This window comes from Callithrix jacchus, chromosome 5, assembly GCF_049354715.1.
Source record: "Callithrix jacchus isolate 240 chromosome 5, calJac240_pri, whole genome shotgun sequence".
Classification (NCBI taxonomy): domain Eukaryota; kingdom Metazoa; phylum Chordata; class Mammalia; order Primates; family Cebidae; genus Callithrix; species Callithrix jacchus.
The window spans coordinates 91133758-91150956 of record NC_133506.1 but is presented as its reverse complement, the minus strand read 5'-3'; the positions used below and the strand labels follow the sequence as shown (position 1 = coordinate 91150956).

The following is a 17199-nucleotide window of genomic DNA, read 5'->3' as shown; positions in this document are numbered from 1 at the left end:
GGGAGGCCGAGTGGGTGGATCACGAGGTCAAGAGATCCAGACCATCCTGGTCAACATGGTGAAACCCCATCTCTACTTAAAATACAAAAAATTAGCTGGGCACGGTGGCGCCTGGGTAACAAGAGCAAAACTCTGTCTCAAAAAAAAAAAAAAAAAAAGCAAACAAACAAAAGTACCTCTAGAGAGACAAAGTAGCAAATATAAGAAGCCATGTCTGTTCATTTTTGACAGCATAATTTCACAAAGCTCCTGATGCCAGTGACAAAATGTAAAAAACCGATCACACTACAGGTCTTTCTTTGTTTCCTAGTAACTGGCCTAAAAACCAAAAGAGTTTACATTTTACCAACAAAATCCTGAATTATCTTTATTAGTTTTGATTACTTAAAAAAACTGAACTTTAGGCCGGGTGTGGTGGCTCACGCCTGTAATCCAAGAACTTTGGAGGCCAACGGGCAGATCACCTGAGGTCAGGAGTTCAAGACCAGCCTGACCAACATGGTGAAATCCCGTCTTTAAAAAAAAAAACAAACAGAAAAAACCCTGAACTTTAAAAGAATTAAAGTTTTAACATCCATGTAACTTTCTAAATAGCTTTTAAAGTCTTTTTTTTTTTTTTTAGAGTCTAGCTCTGTTTCCCCGGGCTGGGGTACAATGGTGGAAGATCTTGGCTCACTGCAACTGCAACCTCCGCCTCCCAGGTTCAAGCAATTCTCCTTCCTCAGCCTCCTGAGTAGCTGGGATTACAGGTACCCACCAATACGCCCAGTTAATTTTTTGTATTTTTAGTAGAGATGGCATTTCGCCATGTTGGCTAGGCTGTTCTTAAACTCCTGACCTCAGGTGATCCACCTGCCTCTGCCTCCCAAAGTGCTGATATCACAGGTGTGAGCCACTGCACCTGGCTACTTTTAAAGTCATTTATCACTCTGGTTAAATAAATATTATTTGGCTGAATGCAGTGGCTCCCACCTATAATTCCAGCATTTTAGGAGGCTGAGATGGGAGGTTTGCTTGGGGCCAGGAGTCACGGACTAGTCTGGGCTGAGCATATCAACATATCTGTAGGCCCAGCTATGAGGGCAGAAAGCTAGGCATGGTGGCACATGCCTGTAGGCCCAGCTATGAGGGCAGAAAGCTAGGCATGGTGGCACATGCCTGTAGGCCCAGCTATGAGGGTAGAAAGCTAGGCATGGTGGCACATGCCTGTAGGCCCAGCTATGAGGGCAGATTGCTTGAGCCCAGGAATTCAAGGCTGCAGTAAGCCAAGATCCAGCAACTTCACTCCAACCTGGGCTCCATCTCAAAAAAGAAGAAAAAAGGTATAGAGATCTGATTATCCTAACGTGGTGCTGACAGTCAGAATTCTAATTATCTTAATTACTACATATAATAAAAATAACTACATTTCCTTGCCAATTAAAACCCTTCATCAGAGCTTAACAATGGGTATTATTTTTGTCATTCATAGCTATTACTTTAAATTCTTCTCTAACAACATTTACTACCAACCCTAGTTCAAAATTACTTTTCAGGCCTGGTGCAGTGGCTCCAACCTGTAATCTCAGTTCTTTGGGAGGCTGAGGTGGGAGAACTGCTTGAGGTCAGGAGTTTGAGGTTGCAGTGAGCCATGATCACACCACTGCATTCCAGCCTGGGTCACAGAGTGAGACCCTGTCTCCAACCACCCTCCCCACCAAAAAATTGTTTTTCATTAAAAAAACAAAACAAAAAAACTCTAGCTGGATGTGGTGGCTCACACCTGTAATCCCAGCACTTTGGGAAGCCAAGGCAGAAGGATTGCTTGAGTCTAGGAGTTCAAGATCAGCCTGGGCAACATAGGGAGAGCAAGATAAAACACAGTGCCTCCCACCACCTGACAGCCCTTGCTTGAATCACTATATTCCTTAAAAGACCAATGACCCCAGTCCCAGCCAGGTGCAGTGGCTCACACCTGTAAATCCCAGCACTTTGGGAAGCCAAGGCAGGAGGATCACTTGAGGCCAGGAGCTTAAGACCAACCAGGGGAATGTAGCAAGACCCCCGTCTCCATAAAAATAAAGTAACCGTAGTCCTTGCTTCTTCTTGCACACAAGATAATCTCTGACAGAGTTAGCGATTACACCTCTGTAATCAATAACCACATATACTCTTAGAGCCAAATTTTGATGTCATTTTGCACATACTGAATCCCCACTCCCTGTATATAAACTATAAGCTAAAACACTGATTAAAAATCTGACAAAACTGTTCTAGGGCTATAGGCCTTGCTCTGTAGTCCTCTGTAAGACTTCTAAATAAAACTAACTTTAAGTCTTTAAATGGTTAATTTTTTTAAATCGACACTTTTAGAGGGTCGTTAGGGATTACATGAGTCAATATTTGCCAAGGGTTTAGCAACCGGGCACGTGGTCATCATTACATGTGTTTGCTAAATAGCACTAGTGTAGTCAGTCAACAATGTAGGTCCTGCTGATGCTGGGTCTGGGAGGTTGGGAATGAGATTTCCACTTTACAGGTGAAGAGACTGAGGATCCGGAGAGGAAGAGACTTGCCCAGATGGCACTCAAACCTGGGTTCTGTCTCCCTTCAACCTTCACTCTTCCAGCACCCCAGGCCACCTCCCTCCCTTCTCAGGCGCCTAGGCTGGCTCGGGTGGGCGCAGTGCCCCACACTTGACAGAGGCCCCTTTGTCCCCCTGCCCAGTGTCACACCCTGAGGGTGAGGCACGGCCGGACAAGCGCCCAGTGTCTGCGTCTGTTTCATCGCCAGGTCTGCGGCCGCCTGGACGGCTCCAGCCACAGGACTCACGGTAGGTGGATCCCAGGGCGTTCCCATCGCTTCCACCCCCAACCCCAACCTCGGCACCCCCGACTCTCCCTCGGCACAAAGGAGCAGAAAGCATCAAGGGAAACACCCCAGTTCTTGGTCTCGACTCTGCAGCAAACTCTGAGTCTGGGTGTTGGGGGGAAGGGCTCCCAGCTGTCTCAAATACCAGGAGCAGGAGCTGAGGGTGTGGGAATAGCAGCGAGGCCGCTCTGGATGTTGGAAGAAGGCTGTGATGGGATCCTGGGGAGTGGGACAGAGATTACCCGGCCCTTTTTTACCCTGTGCTCTGTTTACTTAAAAATAAAAAATAGACAAGTCTCACTTTGTCCCCAAGGCTGGAGTGTGGTGCCTCCATCATAGCTCACTGAAGCCTCAACCTCCTGGCCTCAAGCAATCCTCCAGCCTTGGCCTCTCAATGCACTGGGACTACAGGCACACACATCCCCATGCCTGGCCCAGTTCACTTCTCTTTACCACCTGGATTGGCAGAATAGCCTCCTCGCTGGTCCCCCTGCCTCTACTTCCCCACCTCCCCTCCCTCCCAGTCCCTCTTCACACAGCCAGAGGGAAACTGTTAAAACGGCAACTCTCCAGCCTGAGCAACATGGCAAGACTCCATCTCTACAAAAAAAAAAAACAAACAAAAATTAGCTGGGTGTGGTGGGAGGATCGCTTGAACCTGGGAAGTCAAGGCTGCAGTGAGCTGTGATCACATCACTGCTCTCCAGCCTGGGGGACAGAATAAGACCCTGTCTCTAAATAAATAAATAAAGGCAAATCTGATCACATCATGATCTGGGCTAAAAGCTCCAAAAGCTTCCCCTTTGCTTTAGGAGAATGCTTGCCCAGCCTGGAAGATGCGGCCCTTCCCCTCCCCGAAGCCCTTCTCTCCCAGTCCACCCCCTTCCACCTGATCCCTCCCACAGATTAACTGAGATATAAATATAACTCTCCACCTAAAAATATTACGGGTAGAAGTAACACTGAGGATGGCTAGAACTGGATATGAGAAAACTCATTATTGACTTAAATGCACAAAAGAATCAAATCCTGAACACGAATCTTTTTTTGGTTTTAATTTAAGTCTTCCAAAATGGGATGAGGTTACCCAGTCAGTCACACAATGGCAGAAACTAGTGTCAGGAGCCTGCAGCCCCCAAACTGATGGATGCCTCCAATCTCAGCAGCAAAACGTGAACGGAATTGATGCCGATGAAAACAGTTTCAGTCAAATTACAATGGAATGAAAAACACAGCCATTGTTGATCTGTACCACAGCGGAAAAACAGAAAAATCTGATCAAAGAATTAAGTTGGATGAATAGAGTTCAAGCTGGAGAACACCATCTTAAAAGCTTTTCAGTGTTGGTATGTTTTGGTTTAAAATGTTTGCATTCAAAACATCCTTAGGGTTAAAATATCCTTAGTGGTTAAAATATCCTGTGCCCCTCCTATCTGTTTCCTGTGACTCCCCACCTTCCAGCCACACTGGGCTCTTTCTGTCCCTGGAGCACAGCAATCTCTCCCTCACCTGGGAGCTTTCTCAAACCCTGTTCTCTCTGCCTTGAGTGCTCTTTTGCTCCTGATCCCACCCTCCTCCTTCTCATGGCTGTTGTTTATTTAACTATCACCTCTGAGAAAGGCCTTCCTGTATTGCTCTCTTATTCCCTCTTTTTTTTTTTTTTGAGATGGAGTCTCACTCTGTCGCCCAGCCTGGAGTGCAGTGGTGCAATCTCGGCTCACTGCAACCTCCGCCTCCTGGGTTCCAGCGATTTCCTGCCTCAGCCTCCGGAGTAGCTGGGACTACAGGCACATACCACCATGCCCAGCTAATTTTTGTATTCTTTAGTAGAGACGGGGTTTCATCATATTGGCCAGGAACTCCTGACCAGTGATCCGCCCCCCTCAGCCTCCCAAAGTGCTGGGATTACAGACATGAGCCACCGAGCCCGACCCTCCCTCTTTTTCTTTCTTTCTTTCTTTTTTTTTTTTTTTTTTGAGACAGAGTCTTGCTCAAGATTTCCTTCCCACTTCCTCTTAATCCCACTTTTTTTTTTGAGACCGAGTCTCACTCTGTCGCCCAGGCTGGAGTGCAGTGGCACAATCTCAGCTCACTGCAAACTCCGCCTCCTGGGTTCCAGCGATTCTCCTGCCTCAGCCTCCTGAGTAGCTGGGATTACAGGTGTGCACCACCACACCTGGCTAATTTCTACATTTTTAGTTAGAGACGGGGTTTCACCATGTTAGCCAGGCTGGTCTCGAACTCCTGACCTCAAGTAATCTGCCTGCTTTGGTCTCCCAAGTGCTGGGATTAAAGGTGTTAGCCACCTCGCCTGGCCTCTTATTCCCTGTTGAGAATCTGTCTTGTTCCCTCTTGGAACCCTGTCTTGTTCCTCCTTGAATTCCCAGGGCAGAACCTACCAAGTATAGCACAGAGTAGGTACTCAATAAATATTGATGACATGAATGAGGAAATCAGTGTCACTGGGATGAGAGCTAGGACAGTAGGCTGAGGCTTGGTGGGAGGGACTGGGACCGGGTAGAGACACACCCGCTTACTCATGACATCAAGTTCCAGGAAAGGCCATTTCAGTGGGAGAGCAGAGACTGGCTGCGCATGGCTCATGCCTGTAATCCTGGCACTTTGGAAGGTGGAGGCAGAAGGATCGCTTGAGCCCAGGAGTTTGAGACCAATCTGGGCAACAGAGGGAGACCCCTGTCTCTACAAAAAATGTAACAAAATTAGCCAGGTGCATACCTGTAGTCCCAGCTATTCGTGAGGCTCTTGGCTGAGGGCTGGAGCGGGAGGATGGCTGGGGCCTGGGAGGTAGAGGCTGCAGTGAGCTGCTATCTCGACACTGCCCTCCAGCCTGGGTGGCAGAGCAGGACCCTGTCTCAAACAAAAAACAAAAGAGGAGACAAAACCAGTCCTGCTCCTCATTTTTGCCCTATGCCCAGCTTCCCAAGGGTCAAGCCCATGTGCCAACTGGACAGCTGCCCCTTCACCCCTTCATCTGGGCCACCTCCTTGGGGCTTGGCTCCCACATGTGGCTTCAGGCCAGGCTATTTGGGGAAACTTCCTGATTCCCCCCTCTGGCCTCTCCACTCCGACACCTCGTCTTGCAGACCCAGAATAGCTGTCCCCAGTCTCAACCTAGGGAGAGTCTCATTCCCAATTAGCACCCAGAGGGTTGAAACCATCTCTAAAAGTTCTTGTGTCCCTCTCCCCTCAGGAAGCTGCTAACCAGGACAGCAAATTTCAGAATCAGGTTGTAAGAATGCTACCTGCTCCGGTATTCACCTCCTAGCCAGAGACGCATGGCATGGTATGCGAGGAGATTTGGGTGAGGGGAGATTCAGGGAGAGCCAGGGGTGACTGCAGCCTGTGACTCTTTTAGTCCAAGAAGCAGCTCCAGCATGGTCCAGTGAGGTGAAAGGACACCTAGGTTCAAGTCCAGGTTCTGCTAGAAGATAGACTGCCCAAGTTGCTTTGCTCTCTGAGCTTTCACCATCTACAAAAAGAACTTTGATCTCAGCCAGGCGCGGAGGCTCATGCAGGTAATCTTTGCACTTTGGGAGGCCGTGGCAGGTGGATCACCTGAGGTCAGGAGTTTGAGAACAGCCTGGACAACATGGGGAAACTCTGTCTCTATTAAAAGTACAAAAAGTTAGCTGGCCAAGGTGGCATCTGCCTGTAATCCCAGCTACTCGGGAGGCTGAGGCATGAGAATCTTGTGAACCCAGGAGGCGGAGGTTGTAGTGAGCCAACATTGAGCCACTGTACTCCAGCCTGGGTGACAGAGTGAGACTTGTGTCAGAAAAAAAAAAAAAAAAAAAGGAATTTTGATCTCTGCAGGTGCTCATAGGATGGGATGAGGCAGTTCTGTATACAGCAAAGTTCTGTACAAAATCAAAGAACAGGAGGCCCCTCAGGATCCCAGGGAGATCACTCTGGAGATGGATTCTTGCAGAGGCCCCGAGCCCATTACAGAATTCTTCCTCTGCTAAAGTCTCACTGGAGGACTGGCTGAAGCCGCCGCCCACAGGGAGAGCAGGCAGACTTCTCCCACATTCCAGAGACCACGCTCCATGCCTCCCTCTTTAGGGGCTCCTAGAAAACCCAAGGGTTCTTGTTCCCAAAGCCTCTTCCTGGCATTTCTTCTCCTCTCAGCAGGGGGTGGGGGAGTGCCCCATCCCCATCCTGCCCTCCAGGGCCAGAGTGCTCAACTTTGTGTCAGGGGAGGGGGTCAGCTGGCATCAGATGTGGAGCTGAACAGAGCTGAGATCAGGATAGAGAAGTCTGGGGCTTGGGATATAGGAGAGACATCTGGGGGTCCCAGGAAGGCTGGACAGGGCAGGCAGGCAAGGCCAAAGCTGGGGTTGGCCTCTGGCCTGGGCATTTAAAGTGAGGAGAAGGACCTGTGGAGTCAGTCCTTGCCCCACCCAAGGAAATCTTAGTCAAATAAACAAACAGCCAGCACAGTGGCTCCTGTGTGAGGTGGGAGGGATGGGGAGGCCACAGAGGTGGGGAGGCTGAGAGAGGGCAGGGAGGCTGTTTAAACAGGCCCCTTGGCCTGGGACAGTTGGCAGAAATATTTGGAACAGGGTGGGGAGCACAGCGGTGGTTTAGAGCAGGAAGCTGGGGCCCGGGGTGGGTGGGTTGAGCTTGGCTGCTCCCAGGAGAAAGAGAAGTGTTGATTCAGCCCCACTCTGGTCAATGCCTCTTCTGAGGGAGACTCCAAGTCCCAACGCCCTTCCCTAGGTTCAAGGTCAATCAGGTCAACCAGACAGACAAGGGGCTCTCTCCCAGAGTGATGACTCTGGACCCCCAGCCCTGCTCCCAGGCCTGTGACCCTGGGCCTCATCACTGAAGAACATTTCAGAGTTGGAGCCAAAACCCCTGTGTTCCTAACAGAGGAGCTGCAGATGAGCCAGCAGCTCTTTTTACTTTTTTTTTTTTTTGAGATGGAGTTTCACTCTTGTCACCCAGGCTGGAGTGCAATGGCATGATCTCAGCTCACCACAACCTCTGTCTCCTGGGTTCAAGCAATTCTCCTGCCTCAGCCTCCCGAGTAGCTGGGACTACAGGCACGCACCACCATGCCCATCTAATTTTTGTATTTTTAGTAGAGATGGGATTTCATCATGTTGACCAGGATGGTCTGAATCTCTTGACCTCATGATCCACACGCCTCAGCGTCCCAAAGTGCTGGGATTACAGGCGTGAACCACCACGCCCGGCCTACCTTTTTTTTTTTTTTTTTTTGAGACAGGGTCTCGTTCTGTCACCCAGGCTGGAGTACAGTGGTGCGATCTCAGCTCATTGCAAACTCCACCTCCCAGGCTCAGGCAATTCTTTTGCCTCAGCCTCCCAAGAACCTGGGATTATAGGCATGCACCACCATGCCAGGCTAATTTTTTTTATTTTTCATTAGAGACAAGCTTTCACCATGTTGGCCAGGCTGACCTCTTAACTCCTGACCTCAAGCAGTCTGCCCACCTTGGCCTCCCAAAGTGCTGGGGTTACAGGTGTGAGCCACCATGCCGGGTCCATCCACTCTCCTTAGTACATGATAGTCCCCTTCCTGCCTCCTTGCCTAGCAGTGGAGGCGCCAAGAAGTGATCATGGCCCCCTGGGAGGCATTATCACCTTCTTTATTTGGAGTACAATGGCACAGTCTTGGCTCACCGCAACCTCCGCCTCCGAGGTACAAGTGATTCTCCCACCTCAACCTCCCAAGTAGCTGAGATTAGAGGCATGCACCACCATGCCTGGCTAATTTTGCATTTTTAGTAGAGACAGAAAATGGCCACCGGGTGTGGTGGCTCACGTCTATAATCCCAGCACTTTGGGAGGCCAAGGCGGGTGGATCACGAGGTCAAGAGATTGAGACCATCCTGGTCAACATGGTGAAACCCCGTCTCTACTAAAAACACAAAAAATTAGCTGGGCATGATAGCGCTTGCTTGTAGTCCCAGCTACTCAGGAGGCTGAGGCAGGAGAATTGCCTGAACCCAGGAGGCGGAGGTTGCAGTGAGCCGAGATCGCACCATTGCACTCCAGCCTGGGTAAGAAGAGCGAAACTCCAACTCAAAAAAAAAAAAAAAAAAAAAAAAACGGAAAATGGCCAACATTTTCACCATGTTGGCCTGGCTGGTTTCAAACTTCTGACCTCAGGTGATCCTCCTGCCTCGGCCTCCCAAAGTGCTGGGATGACTCTTGGCTATCCTTTTCCCGGCACTCCTCAAGAGACTAAAGTGGAGAGTCAGAAGGATACACGTCCAGACTGAGAGGCAGAGATGGAGAGAGGTGAAGACACAGAAAGCCCCACCCAGAGAGACAGCCACATAGTGAGACACCGAGAGCGGGGGTGTGAAAGAGGGACAGTGAGAGAAGGGATCGACAGAGGAGGCAGAGGAAAGGAAGAAGAAAAGGCAAAGAGAGAAAGACTCACAGAGAAAGGGCTAGACAGGTGGAGAGTAGAGACAGCAAAGGACGGGGTCAGGAGCAGAGAACAGAGACGGGCGTGCACGCAGGAGGCACAGGGCCAGACACGCTCACAAGCGGAAGTAGAAAGAAGCTCACAGGAACTACACAAGGACAGACCACCTCAGGACCCGAGACACTCTCATGGGAGACATGGGGGAGCCTTGGTGCTGGGGGGTTGAGCCCCACCAAGGGTGGCCTCACCAGGGCAATGCTGCTGCCTCCCGTCCCCAAAGCTGAACCAACCGCTGCCGGCGTCTGGCCTCCAGCCACCCTCTAGTAAGCCAACCCTTGGCCACTGGAGCCAGCGGGTCACCCAAGGTGAATGAAAAGTCACCAACAAGAGACAGCGAGAGTGTGACTGGGGTGAGGGTTTGGGCGTCGCAAGCCGTGTGTGTCAGCGTGGATCTGCAAGGGTGGCCACACCCCAGATTGCGCCTGGGGTGGGGTTTAGGCGCACCCAATCCTGTACACAGACCTCTGGGAGTTGGTGCAGGGGGAATGCGGACCTGGGTGAGTCTGTGAGAGTGTGTGTGCATGTGTGTGCGTCCAGTTCCATCAAGAGCCTCACGGTGCTAATGAGGCCAAGGTGACAGGCTGTTCCTCAAATAGCCCAATCAAGTCTCACTGAGCAGAGACGGCCACAACAAAGGTTTTTGCCTCTCTTCTGAACAGACGGTGTGCCCAGGTGCCACAGGGCACTCAACTATAGTAGTCAACACCAGCATGCCATTCATTCCCGGTGGGGTGACCCCCGCCGCCTGGCCAGCTGGCCCCACACTCTCCCCTGTCCCAAACCCCAACTCCAAACTCAGGGGAGAACCCACATTACAGACACATGGCCCCCTCCCTGGCTGTGGGCGCAGCTCCCTCTGACAAGGGCAGCCGGAAGGATAGTGGGGTCCAGCCCTGGCTTTTCCCTGGGCCAGCTTCCATCCTGCCTCCTGCTGTGGCCCCATTTAGCTTCCTCCTTGTTCCTGGGGTCCAGTGACCCACACCCTCACCACACATGGGAGAGAAGTAACCTCTCCTCCCCAGCCCTTCCCTCTCAAGCATCGCAGGACATTTAAAAAAAAAATTGTCCCAGTTTTGTGGTGGATAATGAGGTCAGGAGGCCCACAGGGGAACTGCTTGTTGGTGACAACTGACAATCTTTATTTCACCTTGAAACTCCTTCCTGGTCCAGGTGAACATGTTCTAAGCCCAGTTTTACGGGGATGCTACTCTACTGGGGGACGGGGAGAGTGGGGCAGGAATTAACCAAATGGCAGCTGAAGTCACAGGCCCAGCCAGGCCCACCTAGAACACTCGCAGGGCCTGGGGCAGGGGGACAAATGGCGGCCCACAGACATATGTCCAAATATTTAAAAGTTATAAATCAAGCCAGCCAACTGTGAAACGTGCTAACCTCTCACCCTGACAAATATACCTTCATTAACGACCTGGAGGACCAGAGGCAAATTTGGACTTGTCTGCCTCCTGAGCTTTACAAACCAGAAAGACTCCGTGCAAAGGAGACAGCTCCACCTGAAACCTGGCCACCCCCTTCCTGCTGCCAGGTCCTGTCTGCACCACAAGGGACTCTCATGCATGTACGAGGACACCCAGCTTCATGTTCCAGCTCCATCCACAGCCCCTGCAAATAGCTGTCCCTTCACTGTCCCTAGGGGTGCACACAGTATTGGCATAACCTATCCTGAGGCAGGCAGACCCAGGGAAGAGGCTAGCATGGGCTGGGAGCCAGATGGTGACCATCTGGGCAGGGACCAGCAGAGTCACAGATATGGAGAATGTGGTCTTGGAGGGGACTCACGGTCTCATCCCCTTGGCCCTGCTGATGCCTCATCCCACAGGGAGAGGTCTTGGCAGGAGAAGGGCCAGAGTGGAGCCTTTGAAAGCCCCCAGCTTAGGGTATGGGCACTCCCTCCCTTGCCCAGGTTTAAGGGTGCTACTGAACCCAGCCTTCCCTGGCAGCCTAGAGCTCAGGCCAGGACCTGAAGCCGTCTTTCCATTGGAGGACAGCTTGGACAATCCCCAATCAGGACTTTCAGTCACTTGTATTATTTATCTTCCTGGAAAAATTTAGCGCAGCTTGATCCCAACTTGTGGATTTCTGGAGGTGGGGAGGGCAGAGCGGGGATGACCAGAGTTTTTTTCAGGCTGGGTCTCTAAGCCGGAGCTTGTTCCACTGAGGCACAGCCCCAAGTGAGCTCCTGCTGGTACTGGTCCCTGCCTTGGGTGGGGGTAGGGGAGCCCTCTCCCCCCTGCAGAGACAAAGGGCAACACAAACAAGGTGACTAAGAGAGGTGAGGGGCCCAGGGCAGCCCAGACAGGTCCACAGATTCAGGAACCAGCAGCGGGTAGGGGCTGGTGGGGATAAGGCATGCAGTGAAGGACACTCTTTCTAGCCAAGCTTAGCTTTAAAAAAAAAAAAAAAAAAAAACCTTCTACTCCCCCCTCCCCTGCTTGCCCTCACCCCCTGCAGATCAGCTTTGCAGTCAGACACATGAGGGGACACTTGTACTTTCTGAGCCCTCGCCAGGCGCCAGGCACTGTGGTAAGTGCTCTGCATGTGTACTCTCATTTAATCCTTGCAGTCACCCTATGAGGTGGGTTCTGTTATTATCCCCATTTTACAGGTGAGGAGGTGAGCTCAAACAGGTTAAGAAACTTGTTCAAGGTCACAAAGTAGGTAGAGGTGTTAGAACTCAGGTCTGACCCCAAAGCCCCCAGTTTTTCCACTAGAGCACACAGCCCCCCAGAAGCAAGAAGCTGGCACAGATGCAGAAAAGAGGAAGGTCAGATATGAGAATGAACTTCTGCCTCTGATGGTTTCTGTGGTGGAATGAGGCAGTGGAATGGGGAATCTAGACAGACGAGGAAGGGAAGCCCCCCTCCCCTCATTGTCACCCATTTCTGTCCAAAGGCTTGTGATGATCTCAGGAAGATCCCTGGGTCCCAGCTGGACCCAGACAGTAACATCCTGACTTCCCTTTGTTCTACAGTCCAGGGTCCCCTGCTCTACCTCAACCCAGCACCAAGACCCAAAGGCTGCCTCTCCTTAGTGGCTCAGAGCTCTAAGCACGTCACATCCAAGCTATCAGCCCAGGGCTTCCTCTTCCAGGAAGCCTTCCTCAAGGTCCTGGGAGGCAGGACCCCTTTCCTACAGCCCAAATCCCAACACTGAGTATGCAAATGCTCCCCTGTCTACCATAAGGCCACATCTGTGATCCCCAGTCGGCTCTGTGACACGGACACAAAAGAGATCTACTAAGTTCCCAGACTTTCTGGGTTTCCTAGGCCATCGGGGTAATCCCCTGCTCACCTCCCCCCACCCCCGCCCCGTACCCAGATGTAAATAAATGATGCGGGTGCCCAGGGGCTCGTTAGGAAACCCAGGCCCCAGCTCAACGATCCGGTGGCTCTTACCTCATTAGTCCACAGAACAGAAACCGTTTGGGTCAAGTCATCACCCTCTATCGTGGGGAAGAGGCTGCCTTTGGATGAGGCATGGCGCGCTCTCTGTCAACGAGGTTCCTGACTCCGGAGCCCCGTCGACACCATCCCCAACCTGCCCCACTCCAGAAAGCTGCGCGTCTAATGCCCGGCTCTGCCTTTTCCATCCCTCGGAGCACGCCTGGCATTAGGGATAACCAACCAGGACCCTCTAATTGCCCCAGAGTTCAGTCCCGTCCAGCAGATGCCCAACGTCGGCGCACAGAGCCAAGATAGGGATATCCTCACTGTCCCCCAGTTTTGAGGCGAGAGGACTGGACAGGTGGAAGGGGCTGCCTCGTTCTCCCGCTCTGCCCTAGAGGTCCTCGGCGTGGACCAGCCCGCGTTGCCGTCTTACCTGCAGGGCAGAGACGGAGCCCGCCGCGGCCACCTGCTCTCGCCTGGCTGGGAGCGCTGCGTTTCGGGCTGGCCGAGAGGGGCGGGGCCCGGCGGGGCGGAGGCGGGGCTGGGAGGGGGAGCCGGGCCCGGCCCGGCCCCTCCTCGAGGCCCCGCAGGTGGGGTGCGCTGGCTCATTCAGGTGGGACGTCCCGGGGGAGCATCTGGGCCACAGGGAGGGCCCCGAGCTCGAGTTCTTCTGAAGGCTGAGAAGTTAGGACTGCGGGCACATGCGTGGGACGGGGGCGGGGCGGAAATCCCCCCTTCAGACAGCCTTGCCCACATGCCCTGGAGCAGGTGACTTCATATAAAGACCCCTCACACGAAAAAGAAAGCTCAGAAACCTCTCCGGGTCCTTGTTCCCCTTCCATCTGAGCTCTTCAGACCTGGCAGGGTGGGTGTGCGACCGGACACCTCCCCCAAAGGTAGGGTGCCCTCTCCAGGGGTCAGCTGGGTAGGGGCTTAGGCTGCTGAGGGGCCATGAGGCACCCAGCCCATCTTTATTCTCAGCCTATCTCTCTCCCTGCCACACAGCCCCTCCTCCGCCCCTAGTGCCAGCCCAGGTCCCCCAGCTGTCACTGTTTAGCCCTGGAATGACAGGCTTCCTGACTCCGTGAGTCTAGCCACATTCAAGGCCGTTGAGCTTAGCACCCCTGAGCCCCTGCCCCCTCCCTCTGCCTCCAGTCGCTAATTTTATTGACCTGTAAAAAGCACGTTGCTGGCTGGCAGTATACTAACTGAAGGCAAAGTGGGGAGAGGATGAGCAACTCTCCCCCAGGGAGGCAGCTGGAGATGGGACAGGAGGGAGGAGGAAGGAGACTTCTGGAGTCACGGCCAAGGACACTTGGAGAGGAGAAGGAAGGGGGCCTTGGGGAAGAGGGGTACACTCTCTAGGGGAGATGGTAGCCAAAAAGATGAAAACTGGAATTTCAGCCCTCAATCAGACAAGAGGCCTACAGAAAAAATAAAATTATGGGAGAAAAGAGGATGCATTTCCCATCTACCTGGGGACAGGACCAAGGATGTAGCAGGAGGGAAGGAGGTTAGACGGCAGGAAGGACTGCCATCCTCTCAAATCTCTGCCCTAGCCCCCTCCCTTCCTCTTGAAGGTGCCTCCTGCCTGCTGGGCCTTTTACTACAGAAATAGCCCTTTCCCTGATGAATCAACCTAGATCTTGCCTTTCTTTTCCTTTCTTGTTAAAATGAGAACAGTAAATTTAGGCCTTTGTAATTCTCCCCACCCCCATGCCTACCTGAGCCCACCCCTCAAATGCCAGATCTCAGCTTCTCCCCAGCCTAGGGAAGATAACCTGAAGGTTAAGGGAAGGTAGAGCGGGGACATTGGGGTTGGAAGCTATTATGGGGAAGGGGGAGCAGGAAAGCCCTCACACACTTCATAGGCCTCAAGTTGAGACTGTTGATACTCTTTATGAAAAAGGCTTAGGAGAGCCATTAAAGAGGAGTGTTTACGCCGGGTGCAGTGGCTCACACCTGTAATCCCAGCACTTTGGGAAGCCCAGGTGGGCGGACCAAGAGGTCAGGAGTTGGAGACCAGCCTGGCCAACATGGTGAAACGCTGTCTCTACTGAAAATACAAAAATTAGCCTGGCTTCGTGGTGGGTGCCTATAATCCCAGCTTCTTGGGAGTCTGAGACTGGAGAATCTCTTGAACCCAAGAGGCAGAGGTTGCAGTGAGTCGAGATTGCACCATTGCACTCCAGCCTGGGCTATAGGGCAAGACTGTCTCAAAAAGAGGAAGTGTTTAAAACTTTCCTTTTTTTTTTTTTTGAGATGGAGTTTCGCTGTTGTTACCCAGACTGGAGTGCAATGGCAAAATCTCGGCTCACTGCAACCTCCGCCTTCTGGGTTCAAGCAATTCTCCTGCCTCAACCCTCTGAGTAGCTGGGACTACAGGCGCGCACCACCATGCCCAGCTAATTTTTGTATTTTTAGTAGAGACGGGGGTTTCACCTCGTTGACCAGGATGGTCTCGATCTTTTGACCTTGTGATGCACCCGCCTCGGCCTCCCAAAGTGCTGGGATTATAGGCGTGAGCCACCGCACCCGGCCTAAAACTTTTTTTTTTTTAATGAGTTGGGTCTTACTCTTTCACCCAGGCTGGAGTGCAGTGGCGTGATCTCAGCTCACTGCAACCTCCTCCTCTCGGGTTCAAGCGATTCTCCTGACTCAGCCTCCTGAGTAGCTGGAATTATAGGCAACCCACTACACCCAGCTAATTTTTGTATTTTTAGTAGAGACGGGGTTTCACCATAATGGCCACCATAATGGTCAAACTCCTGACCTCAGGTGATCCGCCCACCTTAGCCTCCTTAGATGCTGGGAGTACAAGGGTGAGCCATTGTGCCCGGCCTAAAACTTTTAACACTAGGCCAGGCACAGTGGCTCATGCCTGTAATCCCAGCACTTTGGGAGGATCATCTGAGCCCAGGAATTGGAGACCCGCCTGGGCAACATAGTGAGACCTTGTCTATACACCACCCCCCACCCCCAAAAAATTAGGTATGGTGGTATACACCTGTAGTCCCAGGTACTAAGGAGGTTGAGGTGGGAGAATTGCTTGAGCCTGGGAGGTCAAGGCTGCAGTGGGCCACAATTACACTACTGTACTGCAGCTTGGGCAACAGAGTGAGTCCCTGTCTTAAAAACAAAACAAAAACAAAAAATACAAAGCAGGGCTCAGTGGCTCTTGCCTGTAATCCCAGCACTTTAAGAGGACAAGGTGGGTGGATCATCTGAGCTCAGGAGTTTAAGACCAGCCTGTTAGGCAACATGGTGAAACCCTGTCACTACCAAAAGAAACAAAAATTAGCCAGGCACGGTGGCAGACACCTGCAATCCCAGTTACTTGGGAGGCCGAGGCAGGAGGATCACTTGACCCCAGAAGGCAGAGGTTGCAGTGAGCTGAGATCGCGCCACTGCACTCCAGCCTGGGGGACAGAGCAAGACTCTGTCTCAAAAAAACCAAACACTTAACACTAAAAATTACCGCAAAGCAGGTCATTAGACGGGGAAGGATGAGAGGTATGGATTACAATGGGGAACCAGGGAACTTTTGTTATTCTTTGAAAATTCCACTGGAAGAAACAGGAAATTTTGAGGCTGATAGCTATGTTCATTATCTTGATTGTGGAGGATATGCATGATAAAACATATCCAGGCAGGATGCAGTGGTTCAAGCCTGTAATCCCAGCACTTTGGGAGGCTGAGGCAGACGAATTGCCCAAGGTCAGGAGTTTCAGACCAACCTGGCCAACAGGGTGAAACCCCATCTCTACTAAAAATACAAAAAAATCAGCTAGGTGTGGTGGTGTGTACCTGTAATCCCAGCTAATCGGGAGGCTGAGGCAGGAGAATCACTTGAACCCAGAGGTGGAGGTTGCAATGATCCTAGATCGTGCCACTGTTCTCCAGCCTGGGCAACAAGAGTGAAACTGTCTAAAAAAAAAAAAAAAGTATCCAATTGCACACTATATGTGCAGTTTCTTTTTTTCTTTTTAAGATGGGGTTTCACCATGATGGCCAGGCTGGTCTTGCACTCCTGACCTCAGGTGATCCACCCACCTCACCCTCCCAAAGTGCTAGGATTGCAGGGGTGAGCCACCACACCCGGCATGCAGTTTATTTTCTACCAATTATATTCCAACAAAGTTAAGACACCACACATTTTCTACCCCATGTTTCCATTTATTTATTTTTTTACAGGGAAACTAAATAATTCATTTATTCAGTGGGAAAGAGGTGGGTAAATGACAGCCAGCTCATATTCTGTTAAACAGAATAAAAAGGGAAAAAAGAATACAGGCATCACAGTGATGAATTTTCATAAAGCAAATAGATTTAAACTACAGAACAATGGAATATTTGTAAGCAAGATATGATGGTATTAATGACCAAATTGCATCCAACTAGGTTTTCTAAGCTCAAAAACATTTAAAACCTCAGACTTAAAATTTAAATCTAGACATGACAATA

At 51.4% G+C, this 17199-nt stretch overlaps 1 protein-coding gene and 1 long non-coding RNA gene across 12 annotated transcripts in view; one reads left to right on the top strand and one right to left on the bottom strand.

Annotated features, from left to right (window-relative positions):
* Positions 1-13233, bottom strand: part of ZNF385C (zinc finger protein 385C) — a 68639-nt gene extending 55406 nt beyond the window's left edge. For all 11 annotated transcript variants that reach the window (XM_054256038.2, XM_078373593.1, XM_078373589.1 and 8 more), the window contains exon 1: positions 13169-13233. The gene's annotated coding sequence lies outside the window, so the exon portion shown is untranslated. The remainder of the gene's footprint in view (positions 1-13168) is intronic.
* On the top strand, positions 2725-4082 carry LOC103793336 (uncharacterized). The gene is made up of 2 exons (XR_008481544.2): positions 2725-2812; positions 4014-4082. It is a non-coding gene; the product is annotated as an uncharacterized LOC103793336 (long non-coding RNA).
* Positions 13234-17199: the final 3966 nt, after the last annotated feature.